Below are 20,402 nucleotides of genomic sequence, written 5' to 3' on the forward strand. Positions count from 1 at the left end.
GGGTCGCTACAAGTTGGACATGACTGAGAGACTTCACTTTCACTTTTCACTTTCATGCATTGGAGGAGGAAATGGCAACCCACTCCAGAATCCTTGCCTGGAGAATCCCAGGGACGGGGGAGCCTGGTGGGCTGCCGTCTATGGGGTCGCACAGAGTCAGACACGACTAAAGCAACTTAGCAGCAACAGCAGCTGCTCTTTTCTATGGTAGAAAAGATTGGTAACTTTAGTTATTGAAATGTTGCAGAAAATGACCAAGCAGGAAAATCAGGTAGAAATTTTGGGTATATATTAAGAAGATAAACACTAGAAAGGATATACAACATTACCAATAATTTCAGAAATATCAATAATTTCAGAAATGAGACAGAACAGCAGAAATGAGTTACTTCAACATTTGAAACATTTTTGAAAAAGAAATAGAAAACTCTGGAATTAGGACCCTTGCAGAAAACGTGTCTACTTAGTAAATGGGTGTAAAGAGAGAATGAAGCAATATAGTAACTTTCCCTTCAGAGGTGAAGATAATTAGGAGGTTGAGAATATACTTTGATCCACCTAAGGGATGCACAATCCCTAGAGTAAAGTGAAAAATGAGTAAAAGAGTGAGTCCATAAAGAACTAAAAAGAGATCATGAATGGGGAACAATAATCTTATTCCCTGTTTTCATATAATCTACTCCCTGGGGAAAAGACTCAGCAAGCATCTAGCCTGTTTTTAACCAAATGCATTACATCATTACACTCACATTAAATCTTGGTGTCCAATCAAATAGCAAGTGTGAAAACAAGAGGCTTAATTTTTCTATACTGCGTGAAAGAACTGAAAACGATTATCAGAGATCACAGTAGTTCACAGAGATTTCAAGGGCATATGTTGATGCCATCTCATCAGAGAATCAAAGAAATCAAGTCTTAGGAACTGGAAGTTGCATCTCCAGTATCAACTGGGTAAAGACAACTGATAAGGGAGCCAACCTTGAGGTTTTCTGAACTAAGGAGTGTGCATTTCTGAATCCAGTTTATACTAATGTATTGTCCTTTTTGAGAGGAAAGTCCAGGGACCTGATATATTCCCCCTTTTTCTCATTTTGTCCAGTTCTGTGAATGAAGTGAAACTAGTGGAAGCATCTGTTAGAGAGGGATCAGAAAATATTCAGAAACATGAGGGGAACGCAAACGACATATAAGTCAGGAAGTTTCCTATAAGTAGGTGTAACTCCCTCCTACCTGTATGGCTTTTGCTCTGTGACAAGGGGAGTAACATGTTTCTCATAGATTCCAGTTCCTTCATTTTGGTTTAGAACAGTGCTCTTGGTTCCTACCACATCAGGTCTAACCTGCATTAGAAGAAAACACCAGGCTGTTGTTAGGGTAACTGCCTCAGTTATCCTGGCGCAGGAAGAGTTCAAGTGAATGAGGAAATGTTGAGATGACAGTAGAACAATGGTATCCTAATCCATTCTTCTTCCCCTTGGATTTTCCAGGAGGCATGCTTGCGTATGACAGGACTGGGCTTCCCTCTGTTTGTGATGTACTTTGCTATATTTAGCCTATAACAGCTCTAATAATGGCATCTCTGGTGGCTCAGTTGGTAAAGAATCCACATGCAATGCGGGAGAACAGGGAACAATCCCTGGGTTGGGAAGATCCCCCAGAGGAGAGCATGGAAACCCACTCCAGTATTCTTGCCTGGGAGATTCCATTGAAAGAGGAGCCTGCCAGGCTGAAGTCCACGAGATCCCAAGAGAATTGGATAAAATTCAGTGACTAAACAAGAAAAACAACAGTGCTCTTTTGTAGGATGCAATACTGTGGAAGAGCAAAGTTGTTCTCTAATGTAACCCTTCCTCCTGTGTCCACAGATTCCCTTAGAGAATAATGGCTCCTGGAAATTATTCTTTTGAGACTGAATTTATTCTGTTGGGATTAACAGATCAACCAAATCTCCAACTCCCTCTATTCTTCCTGTTTCTAGGAATGTATATAGTCATTGTGTTGGGAAATTTGGGATTGATAATCCTAATTGCACTGAACTCACACCTACACACCCCAATGTACTTTTTCCTCTTTAACTTGTCCTTCAAAGATCTCTGTTATTCTTCTGTATTTACACCCATAATGCTGATTAACTTCACATCAAAGAAGAATATTATTTCTTACATGGGGTGCATCACTCAGCTCTACTTCTTCTGTTTTTTTTGTCATTTCTGAAATCTATGTGCTGACATCAATGTCCTATGGTCGTTATGTGGCCATCTGTAACCCACTTTTTTATAATGTTGTTATGCCTCCTAAAGTGTGTTCCAGGCTTATGCTTGGTTCCTACTTGATGGCATTTTCTGGTGCCATGGCTCACACTGGATGCATGCTAAGACTGACCTTCTGTGATGCAAACACCATCAACCATTATTTCTGTGATGTCCACCCTTTGCTCCAGCTCTCCTGCACAAGTACCTATGTCAATAAGCTTGTAGTTTTCATTGTGGTGGGCATCAACATCATTGTGCCCAGTTTCACAATCTTTGTCTCTTATTGTCTCATCCTCACCAACATCCTCCAAATCAAGTCCACAGAAGGCAGGTCCAAAGCCCTCAGCATCCAGTTCCCACATCATTGCTATTTCTCTGTTCTTCAGATCATGTGAATTTATGTATCTCAAACCATCTTCTGCTGCATCTGTGGATGAGGAAAAAATTATCTTCTGTCTTTTATATGAATGTGGTTGCCATGATGAACCCCTTGATCTATAGCTTGAGAAATAAAGTTGTGAAAACTGCTCTGAGAAAAACTCTGAGTAGGAGATAATTTTGAATAGACTAGAGTATCTCTCTGTGCAGTTGGTCAAAGGTAGGAAGGTTTTGTGTTTAATCATAGTAATTTTATTGACAATATTCTTAATTCTTTTTCACCATGTGGCAAGATATCCGATACCTGAGTCATCTCTCAATTTATTTCCACTTTTTCAGAATAGGTCTCTTTTTCTTGCCCACTAGCACAATTTCCTTTCCTCATTTTCTCCTATTTATTAATATTATTCAAAAAATTATTAAATCTGTTTTTTTCTTTCAGTTTGAATGTTTTTCCGTGTAGAAATAACAGACAGGTCTGCTGATGATCAAATCAGGGAACTTGAGATTAACATTGTGTCTTCATGGATATCTTATCCACAACTTGCCATTGGAAGCATGAATCAGACAATGTTTTCTCTTCTCTTCCTTCTTGTCTTCCTTGAGCAAGAATATATTTCATTTAATCCCTGAGATATAAGGTTACATAGTGACTGTTACATAAATACTTAACAAAATTGTTAAGTATAAACAATTTTGCTTTTGTTAACAGTACAGTTAACAAAACAGTACACAGTTTGCTTTTTTTGACAAAGAATTTTACTTTTATACAGCCAGTCCTTCACATAACAGATTGTTAACATATACTGCTTGGATGGGAAAGTATAGCTCAGAGTAGTTATTGCTTTATTACAGTTGTATATCTTTCAATGAAAACATCTAGACTAAATTCAATTTTATGATTTAAAATCTACTAATCTCAGTATACTTTGCTTATACTTTATCTGATTATTTTTGTTTCAGTAAACATGGCACAGAAGAAAATATTCTAATTTGAAATTTGACTGTGTTTTGTCCCTGGATGGTACCTGAATTTTTCTCAGGATGGGTATTTTTTAGTTGCTTTTTTTGTTTATGAAAATAGTTTATTTTGTTCTTGTTGTTGTTGGGAAATGGGAGGCCTTATGAATCTGAATATTGGGAAGATGACTGGCTTAAATAAGGATGTTATTTCTTCCAAAAAATAAGAAAAATAAATGAAACACTTGCAAGTGTTTTTAATGCAAGGAACAGGGCTATGGGAGATTAAAGAGTCCAGAATCCTGTCATGAACCCAAGGTTTAACAAGCCACATTGCCAATAAATAAGAGGTTTTTATGGGGAGTTCTCATGAGGCTTAGGAATTGTATTTAAACATGGGTTTTTACCTATTCCATCTAGTACATTAACTATTTAGTCCATAAAGCTTTCATAAACTTATGATACACAGCAACCAATCAATAGTAATGTTTTTTGAAATGAAGGTATAAAAGTTGTGGTTACATATGAGGAGAAAGTTAGAGGACTTTTTTCAGAAGATAAAATAATTATTAGTGATTAAAACTCAAATTAAGGGTAAGGAATCTAGGAAATAAATTTTTAAAAATAAAAGCCTCTTTTTTATGATTCTCCTCTTTTTTCTGAAGGCCTAGAAATATGAAGGAGATCACAGTATTTCTATGGGTAGGATGAAAACTTATTTGATAATTAAAAATTAAACTCATTAACCTCCATCACTGTGTGTGACGTGGGCAAAACTAAATCATTTCTGCTTTTGTTGGCTACTTCCTCATGGATTTTAAGTTATAAAATCCTCAAATTGCTGTTAGAGAATGATAATTTGAAAGAAATATTTAGAGACTAGCTCAAGTTATGACTGTCTTTTAGGATGTTGGATTACTTACCTTTTGAGAAAATATGAGGACATAGTTACTCTAAAATGCTTAAGTGACTCTGCACGGTTGATCAGTTGTGTCCTACTCTTTGTGACCCAATGGACTGTAGCCTGCTGACTCCTCTGTCCATGAAATTTTCCAGGCAGGAATACTGGAGTGGGTTGCCAGAAGTTTGTTGCATATGGCCTTTATTATGCTGAGGTATGTACCCTCCATGCCCACTTTCTGGAGAGTTTTTTGGTCATAAATCGGTGCTGAACTTTGTCAAAAGTTTATTGTGCATCTAATGAGATGATCATATTGTTTTTATTCTTCAATTTGTTGATGTAGTGTATCACATTGATTCTTTTGCAGATATTGAAAAATCCTTGCTTCCCTGGGATGAATCCCACTTGATCATGGTATATGATGTTTTTAAAGTATTGTTGGATTCAGATTGCTAGGATTGTGTTGAAGATTTTTGCATCTATTTTTCATCAATAATATTGGCCTATAGTTTTCTTTCTTTCTTTCTTTCTTTCTTTTTTTTTTTTTGTGGTATCTTTGTCTAGCTTTGGTAGCAGGTCTTGGTGGCCTCATAGAATGAGTTTGAAAGTTTTCCTTACCTATCAACATTCCTCCAAAGAACTCAGTCTTCTCAGAGTGAGATAAGAGGAGGTGAAAGTAGATTGTAAAATAATTGCCAATTTGTTCTCCCTTAGTATTATAAAGTTTTCTGCAATTAAAAATGTTGGGCATGTATTCCCAGGATTGTACTCTGATTTTTAGTATTTTTATTAAGAGCCCTCATCTGGGAAATTCCCTAAAGCAATTTTCTCTCTTAATTATTTCAGATCTTATCCAAGTCAAAAATTCCCACCAATGGCAGCTGGTTACTTAGATTATCTTGAAAACATTTTAAAATGCTTCCAAAACATTTCCAAATGATAAAATCCCCAACCTCTGACAAGGACCTACTCGGAGACAAATAACATTCTTCCTTAATTCACAGGGAGAGTTATCAGAGATTGATTTTTCACACTGTGGTAGTTTTCATTCAGAAGAATATTGTTACTTTTAGGACAGATGAAATTAGTAAGGCTTTCTTTTCCCCTTTAGGAAAAAGATCTTTAGACCCAATGTTCTTTTTTTCTCATTTATCATCTATTATATTGTAGACTGTTTTGGAGAATTCATGATCTAACAGATCTTAGAGGCAAGAAACTTTTCCTGTAAGTGGTTCATTGATAGGATAGTTGATACCCTAAATAGCATAAACCCCAGATTAATGCACTTTTCAAATAACGCATGTACTGTTACACTGTGGGATTTGTTAAGACACATTTCTGCATCCTATTTTTCATTCTTTCATCTGTTCATAAATTTCTGGCTATGGAGTTTTTTTGAGGAAATGAAAGGGCACTCAGATATGGCCACTTGGTTCTGAAGAGGACATGAAAACTGAGCACTGATCACATGAATCATGGATTGACAAGTCCTTTTTCTGCTTCATTATCTTTACTTAGGGTCTGAAAAACACAGTTAGCTTAGTCAGCTTTTAATACATCATAACTTCCACTGGCATCTTTACTGTGTATAATCAGACTTTCTTTGAGATGGAGAGCCAGGACTGGTACAAGAATTTCCCTGAAGAGAGCCTAATGTCTCTTATTTAATATTAATATCATAAGCATTTGTGAAGTTTCCCGGGGGTATTTTTAACCTCTGTTCATAGAATTAGTAATTTTTTCTTTACATTGGATTCTTTTCCAAAATGCTACATCATGAATCATACCTTCTCTTTCCTAATTTAGTTAGACTAGTAGATTTAAATATTACATAATATATTAGAAAGATTCAATACAAGAGGTAGGGAGCTATGAAAAAATTACAAAAAACCCCAAAATTTTAATGGCATACTCTTAATTTTTATTCGTTAGAAATTCAGTGCCTGTTGGTCTTTTCCATCCCTCTCTTAGGAGTTGTTATGAAAATAAATAAATAAATAAATCACTTAATTTTGGTAGCACAAGTTCCTGTTTTGTGTGTGGGGAAACTACTTTTTTTGAGAAATTTGAAGATTTTTTTTTTGAGAGTTTAATGCTTTTCTACTAATAAGAGATTGTAAAATTATAATCTTCCCCTCCTTCCATTAAATGTAAGCAATGTGTGTATATAGACATATAAATGTTTATTTTTCACATACAAACACATACATAGTTCTAAAATAGGTTGAACTTCCCAAAGCAATTGCATTGTCTCAGAAAAGTAAACATTCTCCAATTTTCTTTTTTTAGGTTTTGCAGAAGGTTAAATTTTGTACAATAGCTAATTTGTGCTAAATACTTCATAAATCAAACTGGTCTTTTTATATATAGCTTCTCATCAAAGGTAACTCTGACTCAATTTTTTTAGTTTTAACCAAGATTTAATCATAACTTTGAGAAGTACATTTTTATTATATTGCTTGAATTTTCAAGTGAGTAATGGAGAACTGAAAGGTTGTTGCTGGATCACGAAAGATTCTTGGCCTCTGGAGGAGAAGAATTCAATTGGAGGCCAGAGACAGGCTTGATTGCTCAAAGCTTTTGTGTAATAAAGTTTTATTAAAGTATAAAAGAGATAGAGAAAGCTTCTGACATAGACATCAGAAGGGGGCAAAAGAGTACCCCTTGCTAGTCTTTAACCTGATGTTATATAGCTACTAGCAATCTGCTAATTAAAGAAAGGAAATGTCTCAAAACTCAGAGAATGGCAACAGGGCCCTCACCCACAACATGAATTGAGATAACATTGGCATCCCAGGCCATAAAATGACTGACATGAATCTTGAAGAAAGGCAGATTTCCATACAAATATATAGTTTAATTAACACAGATTAGGAGAAAAATGTATGAGTATAACATACTGGTTTATCAGGTGGAACCAACTTGCTGCTGCTGCTGCTGCTAAGTCGCTTCAGTCGTGTCCGACTCTGTGCGACCCCATAGACGGCAGCCCACCAGGCTCCCCCGTCCCTGGGATTCTCCAGGCAAGAACACTGGAGTGGGTTGCCATTTCCTTCTCCAAGGCATGAAAGTGAAAACTGAAAGTGAATTTGCTCAGTCGTGTCCGACTCCCAGCGACCCCATGAACTACAGCCCACCAGGCTCCCCCATCCTTGAGATTCTCCAGGCAAGAACACCGGAGTGGGGTGCCATTGCCTTCTCCAGTGCATGAAAGTGAAAAGTGAAAGTGAATTTGCTCAGTTGTGTCCAACTCCCAGCGACCCCATGGACTGCAGCCCACCAGGCTCCTCTGCCCATGGGATTTTCCAGGCAAGAGTTCTGGAGTGGGGTGCCATTGCCTTCTCTGAGAATCCACTTGAAGACAGAGTACATGCATTAATATACAGAGTAAGTACATTAGCAGCTGAGCGCTGAAGAACTGATGCCTTTGACCTGTGGTGTTGGAGAAGACTCTTGAGAGTCCTTTGGACTGCAAGGAGATCCAACCAGTCCATTCTAAAGGAGATCAGTCCTGGGTGTTCATTGGAAGAACTGATACTAAAACTGAAACTCCAATACTTTGGCCACCTCATGCAAAGAGTTGACTCATTGGAAAAGACTCTGATGCTGGGAGGGATTGGGGGCAGGAGGACAAGGGGATGACAGAGGATGAGATGGCTGGATGGCATCACTGACTCGATGCACATGAGTTTGAGTGAACTCCTGGAGCTGGTGATAGGCAGGGAGGCCTGGCATGCTACGATTCATGGGGTCGCAAAGAGTCAGACATGACTGAGCAACTGAACTAAATGGACTGAAGACAAACATTTCCATATGAAAAATGCATTGGTTAGCTTAAGGTTTGAGAAAAGTTAAGTTTAGGTGGAACCAGGTGTCATTATGGTAACATAAAATTTTAAGAGAAACCTCTTTTTTTTTTTTTCTACTTTAAATTTATTTATTTTTTTTATTCTTTTTTATTTTTTTTTATTTTTTAACTTTACAATATTTTTTTTGGTTTTGCCATATATCAACATGAATCTACCACAGGTATACACGTGTTCCCCATCCTGAACCCTCCTCCCTCCCCATACCATGCCTCTGGGTTGTCCGTTAAGGCTAACTACTTTACAATACTGTATTGGTTTTGCCATACATCAACATGAATCCACCACGGGTGTACACGTGTCCACAATCCTGAATCCCCCTCCCACCTCCTTCCCCATACGATCCCTCTGGGTCATCCCAGTGCACCAGCCCCAAGCTTCCTGTATCCTCTTTTTATATTTGTATACAGAAGAGGAAAAAATATAACACTAGTTTGTTTCCTCCTACCGCTTAAAAGAGAGAGGAAACTGTGACACTTGCAGCCTATTTCCTCTGTTTGGAGACCCCTGGCCTTTCTGCCTATCACCCTCTCATAACCATAGAAGGTACTTGAACTAGAGAGGGATAGAGCAATGATTTCAGACTTCGGTCTTTATGGCTAAATAAGAGTGAGTTTAATGACAACGTTTATGGCTAAATAAGAGTATGTTGGAAAATGCTAAAATAATCATTAGAAGCCACTAAAGTTCAATATTACAATGAAGTGAAGTGAAGTCGCTCAGTCGTGTCCAGTTCTTTGTGGCCACATGGACTGTAGCCCACGAGGCTCCTCCATCCATGGAATTTTCTAGGCAAGAGTACTGGAGTGGGTTGCCATGTCCTTCTCCAGGGGATCTTCCCGGCCCAGGGATCGAACCCGGGTCTCCCACATTGTGGGCAGACACTTTACCGTCTGAGCCACCAGGGAAAAGCCGGAAGTTGTGTGATGGCTAAGGGACATGGGTGGAGGTCATTGTGGTTTCAGATGTTGTGATTTGGGGTAAGAAAAATGTTGAATATGTTCTGATGGTTTTTAGAGAAAAATAACATGATTTTCAGAAATATCTATTGAGTTTCTTCTATGTACTCTGCATTGTCTTAGATCTAGAAGCCATATAGTAAACAAAATAGAAGAAATGTTTTTCCTTATAGAATTTACAATTTCTAGAGAAACACAGATATTCAGGGGGCAAAAAAGTCTGATGAGTGTTATGGTGGAGAATCTAGTGGCATTTATGGGCACAGATAATGACAACTGACATTTATTGACTATTTACCATATTTCAGATACTTTCTCAACCAGTTCACTTGGGCTTCTTCCATTTAATTAACACAGTAGCCCAATGAAAGAGAGGTTATTTTACTGGATGGAACAGAAAGAGAAGTCACTTACCCAAAGAGTTATAGTTTGTAAGTAGAAAATTAAGATTCACAACACTTCAACTCGATAATCGCTACTCTTTTCTGTGATGAGAAGAAATTGATAACTTCAGTTACTGAAATGTTACATAAAATGACCCAGTGGGAGAATCAAGTATAAATTTCAAGTAAGTGTTTTTAAAGGTATAAACTATAGAAGGAAAATGTTGAGCTGCTAAGCCATGTCTGACTCTTTGTGACACTATGGACTGTAAACCACCAGGCTCCTCTGTTCAAGGGATTTCCAGGTAAGAATATTCGAATAGGTTGCCATTTCCATCCAAGGAGATCTTCTGACCCAGGGATCAAACCTGTGTCTCTTGAATTTGCAGGCAGTTTCTTTACCACTGAGCCACTGGGGAAGCCCCATAGAAGGAATATGCAACATTGCAAATCATTTCAGAGATATTCTAGAGAGGGAAGAACTGAAATGAGTAGCTGCAACACTTGAAAATTTTCAGATAAAGACATAAGGAAACCTGGAAATAAGAGCCTTACAGAAAATATATACATTTGGGAAATGGGAATAAAGAGGGAATTAAATAATTTAGTAGCTTTTCCTTCAGAGATGAGTGTAATGAGGAGATGAGAATTTACTTCAGATTTACACTGAGGGATGTACAATACCTAAAATGAAAAGGAGTAAAGCAGTGAGCCCCCAAGAAACAAAAGACAGGTCATGATCCAAGACATATAATTGCCTTATTCCCATTTATACATATAATCTACACCCTGAAGAAAAGACTGAACAAGCTTCTAGCCTATTTTTAACCAAATGCATCACATCATTAAACACACATTAAATCTTCTGTGTTTAATCAGGTAGCAAGTATAATAATAAAAAGGCTTTTTTTTTCCTCTGTTGCTTGAAAGGACTGAAAATAATTGTCAGATTTTATATTAGTTAAGAAAAATTTCCAAGGAATATGTCGACATAAGTCTAGGCTATCTCCCTTAGAATCAAAGGAATTAAGCCTCAAGAATCTGAAAATGAATTTTCAATATCAACTGGGTAAAGACCACTGATAAGAGAGCCAGCCCTGAGGTTTTCTGAACTAAGGAGGGTAAGTTTCTGAATTCAATTTACAACATATAATCCTTGTTTTGAGATGGAAATCCAGGGATGCAAATATGCCTGTTCTCTCCCATTTTGTGTACTTCTGAGACTCAAGTGAAGTTTGTGGCAAAATCTCTTCAGGGGGTTGGTCAGAGAATATTCAGAGTCATTCAGGGGCTCAAAGAGTATATCAATCAGGAAGTCTCTTCTAAATAGGTGGAACTCTCAGTCTTCTACCTTTGTAGTTTTTACACTCTAACAGAGGAAGTAACTTAACCTCATGAGGATTCTGGTGCCTTCATTTTGTATTAAAAGCAGAATTCTTGGTTCCTACCAGTCAAGACTAATCTGCATTGGAAGCTAGCACCTGGTTGCTAGGAACACTGCCTCCAATTTTCCTGGTGAGGGAAGAGTTGAGGTGAATGAGGAAATGTTGAGAGGAAAGTAATACACCCCTGTCCTGACCAACAGTTCTTCTCCCTTGGTTTTTCCAGTGTCATCTTTGCCTGTTGTCTTCCCACTATAGGCTGTTTATGATGTCTTTGTTATATTAGCTTACAAAAGCTCTGATAAAGTGAAAGTCCATTTCACTATGTATCATGATAATGGTAAAGGTAAACTTAATGGGTCTAGGTAGGGTCTAGGCTCATGCATTGCCAGTTTATACACGCTACCTTAGGATGAACTATTATGAGAACTGAGTTGTTTTCTAATGCTACCCATTTCTTGTGAGTTAACAGATTCCCTTAGAGAAGAATGACTGAAAATTACTCTTATGTGACTGAATTCACCCTGTTGGGATTAACAGACCACCCAGATCTCCAGCTCCCCCTGTTTTTCCTGTTTCTGGTTATGTATATGGTCATTGTGATGGGAAATTTGGGGCTGATAATTCTAATTGGGATAAGTTCACACCTACACACCCCCATGTACTTTTTCCTCTTTAATTTGTCCTTCATAGATCTCTGTTATTCTTCTGTGTTTATACCCAAAATGATGACTAACTTTGTATCAATGAAGAATATTATTTCTTACATGGGGTGCATGATTCAGCTTTACTTTTTCTGTTTATTGTTGAATTTCTGAGATCTATGTGCTGATATCAATGGCCTATGATTGCTATGTGGCCATCTGCAATCACTTTTGTATAATGTTGTTATGTCCTCTAAAGTATGTTCCAGCCTTATACTTGGTTCCTACTTGGTGGCATTTTCTTGTGCGGTTGCTCACATTGAATGCATGTTGAGACTGACCTTCTAAGATGCAAACACCATCAACCATTAGTTCTGTGACATCTACCCTCTGTTCCAGCTCTCCTGCACAAGTACCTACATCAACGACCTGGAACTTTTCATTGCGGCAGGTACTAACATCATTGCACCCAATCTCAACATCTTTGTCTCTTACCCTCTCATCCTTACCAACATCCTCCACATATGCTCCACGGAGGGAAGAAAGCCTTCAACAACTGCAGTTCCCACATCATTGCTGTTTCTCTGATCTTTGAATTATGTATATTTATGTACCTCAAACAATCTTCTGCTGGGTCTATGAATGAGAGAAAGATCTCTTCTCTCTTTTACAGCAATGTGGTTGCCATGATGAATCACTTAATCTACAGCTTGAGAAATAAAGATGTGAAAAACTGCTCTGAGAAAAAATCCAAGTACGAGACCAATTTGATTAGAAACTATCTCTCTGTGCAATTAGTCACAGGGCAGGAAGGTTCTGTGTTTAATTAAAATAATTTTATTGACAATATTATTTCTTTCTCACCATGTTGAGGAAAATTTGAACCTTCCCATTTTCAGTTTTTGTAGAGTAGGTCTTCTCTCTTTTCACACCATTTGCACAATTTCCTTCCTCTTTTCCCACTTAATATACTAGTAAGTGGGAGATGAACTCTCCAGGTCAGTAGGTGCTCAACATGATACCAGAGAACACTGGAGAAATAACTCCAGAAAGAATGAAGAGATGGAGCCAAAGTAAATAATAACACCCAGTTGTGGATGTGATTGGTGATGGAAGTAAAGTCTGGTGCTGTAAAGAATATTGCATAGGAACCATGAATGTTAGGTCCATGAATCAAGGTAAATTGGAAGTGGTCAAAAGGGAGATGGAAAGAGTGAACATCGATATTTTAGGAACAAGCAAACTTAAATGGACTGGAATGGATGAATTTAACTCAGACAACCATTGTATCTACTACTGTGGGCAAGAATCTATTAGAAAAAATGGAGTAGCCCTCATAGTCAACAAAAGAGTCAGAAATGCAGTACTTGGATGCAATCTCAAAAACAACAGAATGATCTCTGTTCATTTCCAAGGCAAACCATCCAATATCACAGTAATCCAAGTCTGTGCCCCAACCAGTAATGCTGAAGAAGCTGAAGTTGAACAGTTCAATAAGACCTACAAGACCTTCTAGAACTAACACCCCCCAAAAATATGTCCTTTTCATTGTAGGGGACTGGAATGAAAAGTAGGAAGTTAAGAGATACCTGGATTAACCTGCAAATTTGGCCTTGGAGTACAAAATGAAGCAGGGCAAAGGCAAATAGAGTTTTTCCAAGAGAACTCACCCTCTTCCAAGAACACAAGAGAAGACGCTACACATGGACATCACCAGATGGTCACTACTGAAATCAGATTGATTATGTTCTTTGCAGCCAAAGAAGGAGAAGCTGTATATAGTCAGCCAAAACAAGACTGGGAGCTGACTGTTCCTCAGATCATGAACTCCTTATTGCCAAATTCAGACTTAAAGAAAGTAGGGAAAACCACTAAACCATTCAAGTATGACCTAAATCAAATACCTTAAAATTATACAGTAGAAGTGACAAATAGATTCAAGGGTTTAGATCTGATAGACAGAGTGCCTGAAGAACTATGGATGCAGGTTCATGGCATTGTACAGGAGGCAGTGATCGTGGCCATCCCCAAGAAAAAGAAATGCAAAAAGGCAAAATGGTTGTCTGAATAGGCCTTACAAGTAGCTGTGAAAAGAAGAGAAGCTAAGGGCAAAGGAGAAAAGGAAAGATATAAGCATCTGAATGCAGAGATCCAAAGAATAGTCAGAAGAGAGAAAAAAGCCTTCCTCACTAATCAATGCAAAAAATAGAGGAAAACAATAAAATGGGAAAGACTAGAGATACCTTCAAGAAGATTACAGATACCAAGGGAACATTTCATGCAAAGATGGGCACAATAAAGGACAGAAATGGTATGGACCTAACAGAAGCAGAAGATATTAAGAAGAGGTGGCAAGAATACACAGAAGAACTGTACAAAAAATATCTTCATGACCCAGATAATCACGATGGTGTGATCACTCACCTAGAGCCAGACATCCTGGAATCTGAAGTCAAGCAGGCCTTACAAAGCATCACTACGAACAAAGCTAGTGGAGGTGATGGAATTCCAGTTGAGCTCTTTCAAATCCTGAAAGATGATGCTGTAAAAGTGCTGCACTCAATATGCCAGCAAATTTGGAAAACTCAGCAGTGGCCACAAGACTGGAAAAGGTCAGTTTTCATTCCAATCCCAAAGAAAGGCAATGCCAAAGAATGCTCAAGCTACCGCACAATTGCACTCATTTAACACGCTATTAAAGTAATGCTCAAAATTCTCCAAGCCAGGCTTCAGCAGTACGCGAACCGTGAACTTCCGGATTTTCAAGCTGGCTTTGGAAAAGGCAGAGGAACCAGAGATCAAATTGCCAACATCTGCTGGATCATCGAAAAAGCAAGAGAGTGTCTGTTTGGACTTCACTAAAAAAAGAAGAGGGAATCAAGGTAGAGTGTTTACATGTATAACAGAGTTATATCTTATAGTGTTTGCTTTTTTGTGTTATACACTAAAGAAATTATAAGAGAAAGGATAATTATATTGAAGTTGTACTGCTTGAGAGTTCAGCAGGCAAGCTGAGCGTTTCTCCTGTGTCTATGTAACAGGAAAGCTTCTCCCTTATGGCTCAGATTATAACGAGTTTGATCCCTGGATTGGGAAGATTCCCTGGAGAAGGAAATGGCAACCCATTCCAATATTCTTGTCTGGAGAATTCCATGGACAGATGAGCCTGGCGGGTTACAGTCCATCGGGTCAAAGGGTTGGACATGACTGAGTGACTAACACTGCTCCCCCCCCCCCACCCCCGCCCGCCACTCAAATCACTGTGAAAGCATGGGCTGTCTGGGTAGTTACAGAAACCAGAAAGAAAATTTACTAATTTTACTAACTCTGTCCCCCACTCTTTTACACAACCTCCCTATAAACAAACACAAAGACAGACATACACAGTTCAGTTCAGTTCAGTCACTCAGTTGTGTCTGACTCTTCGCGACTCCATGAATCGCAGCACACCAGGCCTCCCTGTCCATCACCAACTCCCGGAGTTCACTCAGACTCACGTCCATCGAGTCAGTGATACCAACCAGCCATCTCATCCTCTGTCGTCCCTTCTCCTCCTGCCCCCAATCCCTCCCAGCATCAGAGTCATTTCCCATGAGTCAACTCTTTGCATGAGGTGGCCAAAGTACTGGAGTTTCAGCTTCAGCATCATTCCCTCCAAAGAAATCCCAGGGCTGATCTCCTTCAGAATGGACTGGTTGGATCTCCTTGCAGTCCAAGGGACTCTCAAGAGTCTTCTCCAACACCACAGTTCAAAAGCATCAATTCTTTGGCACTCAGCCCTCTTCACAGTCCAACTCTCACATCCATACATGACCACAGGAAAAACCATAGCCTTGACTTAGACGGACTTTTGTTGGCAAATTAATTTCTCTGCTTTTGAATATGCTATCTAATTCCTTAGGACACACTTAATGGGTGGCTGGATTAAATGTATTTTTAATATCTTGATTCTAATAGATCCTGCTGAAGAAGCCGAAGTTGAACGGTTCTATGAAGAGCTACAAGACCTTTTAGAACTAACACCCAAAAAAGATGTCCTTTTCATTATAGGGGACTGGAATGCAAAAGTAGAAAGTCAAGAAACACCTGGAGTAACAGGCAAATTTGGCCTTGGAATATGGAATTAAGGAGGGCAAAGACTAATACAGTTTTGCCAAGAAATGCACCCTCTTCCAACAACACAAGAGAAGACTCTATACATGGACATCACCAGATGGTCAACACCGAAATCAGATTGATTATATTCTTTGCAGCCAAAGATGGAGAAGCTCTATACTGTCAGCAAAAATAAGACCAGGACCTGACTGTGGCTCAGACCATGAGCGCCTTATTGCAAATTCAGACTGAAATTGAAGAAAGTAGGGAAAACCACTAGACCATTCAGATATGATCTAAATCAAATCCCTTATGATTATACAGTGGAAGTGAGAAATAGATTTAAGGGACTAGATCTGATAGATAGAGTGCCTGATGAACTATGGAATGAGGTTTGTGACATTGTAGAGGAGACACGGATCAAGATCATCCCCATGGAAAAGAAATGCAAAAAGGCAAAATGGCTGTCTGGGGAGGCCTTACAAATAGCTGTGAAAAGAAGAAAAGAGAAAAGCAAAGGAGAAAAGGAAAGATATAAACATCTGAATGCAGAGTTCCAAAGAATAGCAAGAAGAGATAAGAAAGCCTTCCTCAGCAATCAATGCAAAGAAATAGAGGAAAACAACAGAATGGGAAAGACTAGAGATCTCTTCAAGAAAATCAGAGATACCAAAGGAACATTTCATGCAAAGATGGGCTCGATAAAGGACAGAAATGGTATGGACCTAACAGAAGCAGAAGATATTAAGAAGATGTGGCAGGAATACACAGAAGAACTGTACAAAAAAGATCTTCACGACCCAGATAATCATGATGGTGTGATCACTGACCTAGAGCCAGACATCCTAGAATGTGAAGTCAAGTGGGCCTTAGAAAGCATCACTACAAACAAAACTAGTGGAGGTGATGGAATTCCAGTTGAGCTCTTTCAAATCCTGAAAGATGATGCTGTAAAAGTGCTGCACTCAATATGCCAGCAAATTTGGAAAACTCAGCAGTGGCCACAGGACTGGAAAAGGTCAGTTTTCATTCTACTCTCAAAGAAAGGTAATGCCAAAGAATGCTCAAGCTACGGCACAATTGCACTCATCTCACATCCTAGTAAAGTAATGCTCAAAATTCTCCAAGCCAGGCTTCAGCAATATGTGAACCATGAACTTCCTGATGTTCAAGCTGGTTTTAGAAAAGACAGAGGAACCAGAGATCAAATTGCCAACATCCGCTGGATTATGGAAAAAGCAGGAGAGTTCCAGAACAACATCTATTTCTGCTTTATTGACTATGCCAAAGCCTTTGACTGCGTGGATCACATTAAACTGTGGAAAATTCTGAAAGAGATGGGAACACCAGACCACCTGATCTGCCTCTTGAGAAATTTGTATGCAGGTCAGGAAGCAACAGTTAGAACTGGACATGGAACAACAGACTGGTTCCAAATAGGAAAAGGAGTACGTTAAGGCTGTATAATGTCACCCTGTTTATATAACTTATATGCAGAGTACATCATGAGAAAGGCTGGGCTGGAAGAATCACAAGCTGGAATCAAGATTGCCAGGAGAAATATCAATAACCTCAGATATGCAAATGACACCACCCTTATGGCAGAAAGTGAAGAAGAACTCAAAAGCCTCTTGATGAAAGTGAAAGAGAAGAGTGAAAATGTTGGCTTAAAGCTCAACATTCAGAAAACAAAGATCATGGCATCCGGTCCCATTGCTTCTTATGAAATAAATGGGGAAACAGTGGAAACAGTGTAAAACTTTATTTTTCTGGGCTCCAAAATCACTGCAGATTGTGACTGCAGCCATGAAATTAAAAGACGCTTACTCCTTGGAAGGAAAGTTATGACCAACCTAGATAGCATATTCAAAAGCAGAGACATTACTTTGCCAACAAAGAAAGGTTTGTCTAGTCAAGGTTATGGTTTTTCCAGTGGTCATGTATGGATGTGAGAGTTGGACTGTGAAGAAACCTGAGCGCCAAAGAACTGATGCTTTTGAACTGTGGTGTTGGAGAAGACTCTTGAGAGTCCCTTGGACTGCAAGGAGATCCAACCAGTCCATTCTGATCGAGATCAGCCCTGGGATTTCTTTGGAGGGAATGATGCTAAAGCTGAAACTCCAGTACTTTGGCCACCTCATGCGAAGAGTTCCCTCATGGGAAAAGACTCTGATGCTGGGAGGGATTGGGGGCAATAGGAGACGGGGATGACAGAGGATGAGATGGCTGGATGGCATCACTGACTCGATGGACGTGAGTCTGAGTGAACTCCGTGTGTTGGTGATGGACAGGGAGGCCTGGCATGCTGTGATTCATGGGGTCGCAAAGAGTCGGACACGACTGAGCAACTGATCTGATCTGATCTGAATAAATTCTGATTATGTTAGACAATAGAGGATCAAATCCTCAGCTCAATCCCATTCTTGCTCTGGGGTCTTGAGGTATGCATTTTATACTTCATGTTTATACCTCAGTAGGTTTTCCCACCCCATGAACTACTCTTTCTCATTCTAATTTAGATAATCTTAGAGGTGAGAGTATAATGGCCTAAATAAAAGTCATGTACTCCAACACTGTGATCAGGGCATCATTGTACTAAGACAGATCTATGCAAAGCACTAAGCATTTGGTATGCCGACATTTTAAAAATATAATCGTGTATTTGCACATGCTCTAAAAAGCATTCAAAGATGATAGAGATGTGGATTAATAAAGTACATGCAAAATAAAACAAGTAATTTTAGTGTCAATTCAATACTAGTCAACAGTGATATGTTTTTTAAAAGACCAATGTATCTTCTATTTAGATTTGCAAAGAAAATGAGTAGGTTCAGAAAAAAGAAATTCATATTCATAACACTCAAGCATTATATAGACTACTGTGTACAGTATGAGGTAAAAAGCAATTGTGTGTGATATAGGTAAAGCTGCAGAATTTCATAAATATGATCTAGAAATCAGTTATTTTAAGACGGCTAAAACAATCGAGGACCTTTTTTTATAGCAAAGCAAAAATTCTTGTGGCACAGGAAAGCTATTTAAACATTCATTATATGGAAATGAGAGGTACTGAACTTATTGTATACATTCAAGAGATTGGGTAAAATTAACTGCTTCAAACTATGGGAAGAAATATTTGGTTTCACAGCAAAGACAAACATCCCTATCATCAAACTCACCCTGAGCTGACAGTCATAAAAGTTGGAGCACAGGCTAAATAACCACGTACATAGCAGATATTCTCTCAGTTCAGTCAGTTCAGTTCACTCAGTCAGTCGTGTCCGACTCTTTGCGACCCCATGAATTGCAGTATGCCAGGCCTCCCTGTCCATCACCAACTCCCGGAGTTCACTCAGACTCACGTCCATCGAGTCAGTGATGCCATCCAGCCATCTCATCCTCTGTCGTCCCCTTTTCCTCCTGCCCCCAATCCCTCCCAGCATCAGAGTCTTTTACAAATGAGTCAACTCTTCGAATGAGGTGGCCAAAGTACTGGAGTTTCAGCTTCAGCATCGTTCCTTCCAAAGAAATCCCAGGGCTGATATCCTTAAGATGGACTGGTTGGACCTCCTTGCAGTCCAAGGGACTCCCAAGAGTCTTCTCCAACACCACAGTTCAAAAGCATCAATTCTTCAGTGCTCAGCTTTCTTCACAGACCAACTCTCACATCCATACATGACCACTGGAAAAACCATAGCCTTGACTAGACGGACCTTTGTTGGCAAAGTAATGTCTCTGCTTTTGAATATGCTATCTAGGTTGGTCATAACTTTCCTTCCAAGGAGTAAGCATCTTTTAATTTCACGGCTGCAGTCACCATCTGCATTGATTTTGGAGCCCCCCAAAAAAAAGTCTGACACTGTTTCCACTGTTCCTCCATCTATTGCCCATGAAGTGATGGGACCAGATGCCATGATCTTCGTTTTCTGAATGTTGAGATTTAAGCCAACATTTTCACTCTTCTCTTTCACTTTCATCAAGAGGCATTCTAGTTCCTCTTCACTTTCTGCCATAAGGGTGGTATCATCTGTATATCTGAGGTTATTGATATTTCTCCCGGAAATCTTGATTCCAACTTGTGCTTCTTCCAACCCAGCGTTTCTCATGGTGTACTCTGCATATAAGCTAAATAAGCAAGGTGACAGTACGCAGCCTGACATACTCCTTTTCCTATTTGGAACCAGTCTGTTGTTCCATGTTCAGTCCTAACTGCTGCTTCCTGACCTACATATAGGTTTCTCAAGAGGTAGGTCAGGTGGTCTGGTATTCCCATCTCTTTCAGAATTTTCCACAGTTTATTGTGATCCACACAGTCAAAGGCTTTGGCATAGTCAATAAAGCAGAAATAGATGTTTATCTGGAACTCTCTTGCTTTTTTGATGATCCAGCAGATGTTGGCAATTTGATCTCTGGTTCCTATGCTTTTTCTAAAACCAGCTTGAACATCAGGAAGTTCACGGTTCACATATTGCTGAAGCCTGGCTTGGAGAATTTTGAGCATTACTTCACTAGCGTGTGAGATAAGTGCAATTGTGCGGTAGCTTGAGCATTCTTTGGCATTGCCTTTCTTTGGGATTGGAAT

The 20,402-nt window shown here is 39.0% G+C and overlaps 1 pseudogene; it reads left to right on the forward strand.

Moving 5' to 3' along the window:
• Positions 1–1,881: 1,881 nt before the first annotated feature.
• Positions 1,882–2,808, forward strand: LOC129653781 (olfactory receptor 8B3-like; annotated as a pseudogene).
• The last annotated feature ends 17,594 nt before the right edge of the window (positions 2,809–20,402 follow it).

The sequence above is a fragment of the Bubalus kerabau genome, chromosome 5, assembly GCF_029407905.1.
Source record: "Bubalus kerabau isolate K-KA32 ecotype Philippines breed swamp buffalo chromosome 5, PCC_UOA_SB_1v2, whole genome shotgun sequence".
Lineage (NCBI taxonomy): Eukaryota > Metazoa > Chordata > Mammalia > Artiodactyla > Bovidae > Bubalus > Bubalus kerabau.